The 5148-nt window shown below is 37.4% G+C and overlaps 1 non-coding gene across 1 annotated transcript; it reads left to right on the top strand.

Annotated features, from left to right (window-relative positions):
* Positions 1-427: 427 nt before the first annotated feature.
* Positions 428-501, top strand: Trnan-guu (transfer RNA asparagine (anticodon GUU)). The gene has a single exon. It is a non-coding gene; the product is annotated as a tRNA-Asn (tRNA).
* Positions 502-5148: the final 4647 nt, after the last annotated feature.

Below are 5148 nucleotides of genomic sequence, written 5' to 3'. Positions count from 1 at the left end.
GCAAGACTTCCACGTGTCGCGGCGATGATAATGCTGTAAACAATTAATCAGATGTTAATGAAATGCATTCGGAAAGCCTTTACGGACTTTCCTTCTACCGGCTGGTACCATATCATTAACGTTGCCTACTTTTTTTACTGTCTCGTGATAAGGTATGCTGAATAGTTTGATTGAAGACTTGGGTGTTCGGAGCTACTGCCTACCCATGTTCATCATACATTAGAAAGTGGAAATCCTTTTCTAAGCGCTCACGGTCACACTGACCCCGCAACAGCAGCAGCAGCACTGTTCCGTCATCGAATTATCGCCTCGAATCTGATTAGATTAGCGGTGCTGCTAAAATGGGCGAGTTGGAAATATGTCGATTGAGACGCGATTCGCCGCTATGAATGATGTCATTGTGAAGTGAGGTTTGGCTCTACAGCACGCCTTCGTGGCGCAATCGGTTAGCGCGTTCGGCTGTTAACCGAAAGGTTGGTGGTTCGAGTCAACCCGGGGGCGAGATATATTTTGGTGTGAGGATCAATTTTGAAATCATTATCTAACAATTTATTGAATAATCAACATTAGATTGTACTCATCTTAATCGAATATTAATCCATCTTTCCCTTCTTTTTTACAGGTAAATACTTCGTTGTGCTCACCGTAAGTAGCTCACTTACAGGTACGGATCCAGATTAATCAGGATTATACAGACAAGTTTGAATTCTTTTTTCGCCTCTTTTTTGATAGGTATTCAATACTTATTCCGATTTTAATTTAAAATCAAGTTGTCTTTCAGAAGCTTTTTCCAACGATTCTGAGTTTAATCGAGCTATATTTTTTCCTCTCCTGGCATTTGGAAACGTTTTTCAGCAATTCCAAACATAATCAAGAACCAGACATGGCCAGAACAGGTGGTGTCAAATTCTTATTTCGCCTTTTCAGGCTTTTTGGGCTTTTAGAAGCCTTTGCTATTTTCAGAAACAATTTTAAGCAACTCCGAGCCTTATTTGGGATCATATTTTTTCTTCTTTTCTACCCTTTAGAAACCTTTATTAACGATTTTGAGCTTAATTTTGACTAAATTCTGTTTATCTTTTTTACCCTTTGAAAGATTAATTGCGATTCTGAGTATAATTTGAAATCAAATTCTTTGCTTTTCGGATTCCTTATTTGGCCTTTTGAGAAGCATTTTCTTAGACTAAAATAGGAATCTAAGCAGTGTTTTAAAGCGATTCTGGGCTAAATCAGGGATCAATGTATTTTTTGGGCTGTTCCAAGTGTTTTGGAGCGTTTTTTTGCATTTTCGATCGTTTCTAAGCTACTCCATACTTAATATTGGATCTGCTCAGCGATTCTGAGATTTATTTAAGCATTGCTTTTACACATTTTTTGCCTTTTAGAAGCGTTTTTCAACGATTCTGAGATTGGTTTTCGTTAAAATGCAGTTTTCTTCTTCTCGGGTGTTTAAAAATGTTTTCAGTAATTCTCAGTTTAATAAGTGATTGAATTTTATTTTCACTTCTTTTAACCTCTAGAAGCAATTTTGTTGGCACATTTTCTGCCTTGTAGACGCATCTTCCAGCGATTCTGAGCTTAACTGTTAAGCAATTTTGTTTCTTTTTTTGCTTTTTTGGCCTTCGGGAAAACTTTTTCAGCGATTCTAAGTACAGGTCGGACTCGATTATCCGGAATTTTATTTTTTTGGTGTTCGTTTTCAATTTTTATTGCGAATCTTTGTTACCATCTATGCCACTTTCGGCATGTTTGGGACATGTTCGAATAAGGTGCAAATATTCAATGTCTAATTTATTTTGTTTTTTTTTTCTTTGCTTCTCAAGATTTTACCCCTTTTCGCCTCAGAAATTATTTCTGATTTCGCCACTGCATCAAAGAAGTAAAATAAAAAACAGGAAATATCTAGTTTATGTTCGTAATCACAAATTTGAATATTTTTTTTGTGATTCGAATCCGGAAAACTCGATTATCCGGAACGAAAAAATTCCCGGGATTAAATTTTTCAGTTTTTTGAAAACTATTTTACTCTTCAGACGCAATTTTCAGCGATTCTGAGACTGATTCGGAAACATTTTTCCCTCTTTCCTGGCATTTAAAAACGTTTTTAGTTATTCTGAGCAAAATTTGAGATCAAATTCTAATATTCATTCTGACCCTTAGAATCGTTTTTAAGGGACTCTAAGTTCCATTTGGGATCAAACTCTTTTTCTTGATCTCTTTTTGTCTTTTGTGCCCTTTAGAAGTGTTATTTAGCGTTCCTTAGATTAATTTGCAATCAAGTTATTATTTTAACTTTCTGATTTTTGAAACGTTTTTCGGTGGTTTTGAGCTTAATTGGGCGTCAAATTCTTCATTCTTTTTCTCAAATTCTTTCTTTTTCTCATCCTTTTAGACTTTTAGAAACATTTTCTGTGTTTTAATAGCCCCTTTAGCGATTCTCAACTGTGATGAAATTCTTTTCCCTCCTTTCTGCCAGTGAGAAAAGCGTTTCAGCGGTAGAATTTGAGTATGATTCGAAATCAAATTTATCATCTAGCCTGGCTGTTTGAAGTGATTTCGAATTTGATTTAGAAACAAATTCTTTTTTCTCACTTTTCATCCCTTAGAAGCGTTGTCAGCTGTTCTAAGCTTAATTTGTGATCAAATTCTTTTTGAATGATTCCGCGCCAACACTCTCTAAGAATCCGATGAAACTTTGCGAGTGTGTAGGCCTTACCAACCTAAGGGGCCATCCACATACCACGTGGACAGATTTTAAACGATTTTGACCCCCCCCCTTCCCCCTCCGGGGATAACTGTCCATATAAATTCTAAAAAAAATTGTATGGACAGTGGACATTAGCCAAACCCCCCCCCCCCCCCAAAGCTGTCCACGTGGTATGTAGATGCCCCTAAGCAACTTTGAAAAGGGCTGTATCACTAATGATAAGAGCTAGAGTAACGTTGCCAATGAATGGTTTTTAAAAAACTGACTGAATTTTCGTAAAAAAATATTTAAAAAATTGAAATCTCATACTGAAAACAACAGAAGGGTTGTGTGTAAAGCCACGACCGCAAGGTTGATGTAAAATTACTGCACAAATTTTAACAGTCGGGTAGCCAGCTATTCTTGAAAAATTATAAAACATGAAACGCATTTAATGGGGATTGTAGTAACGTGTCTAGAAATAGAACGTAGTTGAATTTTATATATGCTGTTTTTGTTTTTGTTGAATATTTTAATATGGGAAGGAGCTACGAAGAAGTCATAATTAGATGCGAATGCAAAAAATGTATTCCCGGTTAATTAGATATAATATTCTGTCGACCGTGTTAGAGAATGCAAGCATTAAGAAATATAAATCTGCGTTTCAACCCGGTTTGACAAAAAAAAAAGATCAAAGCTCTTTAAGCATTTCTGTGAATTTTGTTGCCCCTAGTAAACATAGAAGTGCGTCTAAGAACCATAGAGTTCGTTGCTTCTACGTTTGATTATAGGAAAACTTAATTAGGTCTCTGAAAAAGTTCTTCGCTAGAAATTCACAAGAATAATTGAAAAGCTATAATATGTTTTCTTTTATTTTCAATCAATTGCTGCAAGAACGAAGAAGATCCATTGAAAACTTGCCAACTAATAAGCATTTGAAAAGAGACAACTTTCGTCCTATGTTCCGTTTGTGGATTTTCATAGCAGAACTTCCTGACGCAGTTTTACGTCAAAAAATTATTTCAAAAACGAAAAGTGATTTGAAAACAAAGGTCATCTCGCTTCTTTTCAAATTGGGTCTAGATAGTCAATTTAGTTGCCTAAAACTCTTCTGAACAAATCAAAATAGGCACCTTCAGGAAAAAAAAGTTTTTGTCATAACAACTTTTTCGTCTCCAGTAGTTTTCAAGTCTTGTTTTAGCTTCTGACAAGGGTTAGATTAAATAAGGCGGGGGCCTAGCGTGGTCGGTAACGTCTCCGCCAACCACGCTCGACGCCTGCGCTCGTCGAATTCCAACGCCAACATATAGGTGTCGATGGTTGTGGGGTGGCGTGGTCCACTCACAATCAACCCAACTGGTCTAGATTTAGTTCTAGCCGACACCAGGAGATTTTCTGAAGCGAAAAACCTCTGGGAACTCACGCCTCCAATCGCATGAAGAAGTAAAAGCCGTTGGCGCCGGTCTGTTAATCAACAGGTCGTTAGTTAGGGTCCTGGGTGGAGTCGCCTCCCGGGCTTCGGTGATTGGCACAACAACAGTGGCGGAACTAGACCGACGGAAAATAAGCGAGAATAAAAAAAAAAAGAGTTAGATAAAAGTTACAGCAGGATGACTCTGAAGAAATTGTCTAGATTTTCGTTTGAAAAAATTGTAAAAATTTGCCTCGAGATCCTACACTTAAAAAATGATTTTCAAAACAAAAAGATATTTTAAAGAAAACGGTCATCTTTGATTGCTTTCAAAATTTTGACAGTATAAGGCCGAGTGTTGTCGTACAGTAGATTCACTTTTCATGCCTCTGCTCGGATTGTGACCGTTTTTCGTGCAATGCTCGGCTTTCGTGAAATAATTTTCCTTAATTTGGGTTGCTGTAATGAACCTGTTCTCCCAGATGGTCTCGAGGTACGATGATGGCCTAACAAGCCAGTCGTCGTAGGTTCGAGTCTCAGCTTGGGAGAGACAGTTAGTGTCAGTAGGATCGTAGCGCTAGCCCCGCAATTGTCCTGTACACTAGACAGTCGGCTGCGAAGTTTGTGTATAAAAAACAGAAGGACAAATCGGAATGTAGCACCAAGACTTTGCTTTGAATGACCTGTTTTTTCCATTATAATTACCCATTATAATGCGAAGAAAATAACAACTGGTGCTTCACAAGCGATAAAACGATGCTCAGCCTCCGCTGGCTTTAAACCAGAAGTAACCCAAACTCCTTTTTTTATCATTTCCATAGCATTCAATCGCTTGGAAATGACTTGGCGACTCCTATTACCAAAGTAAGCTGTTCCTGCGTTTGGCATGGCATTATCAGGGTTGGGCCTATTTTCTAAAGCAGCATTTCCGGTTACTTTTTTTAACTCTCGATGCGCTTCAGTCGTCGTTTTCTTTGAAAATGGTTTCGAAAAGAGGTGATTTTTCTTTTTTTTTTAAGTGGACACAGATATATAATCTATTTTTCATATA

Source organism: Wyeomyia smithii, chromosome 2 (genome assembly GCF_029784165.1).
Source record: "Wyeomyia smithii strain HCP4-BCI-WySm-NY-G18 chromosome 2, ASM2978416v1, whole genome shotgun sequence".
NCBI lineage: Eukaryota > Metazoa > Arthropoda > Insecta > Diptera > Culicidae > Wyeomyia > Wyeomyia smithii.
This window is presented reverse-complemented; position numbering and strand designations above follow the sequence as displayed.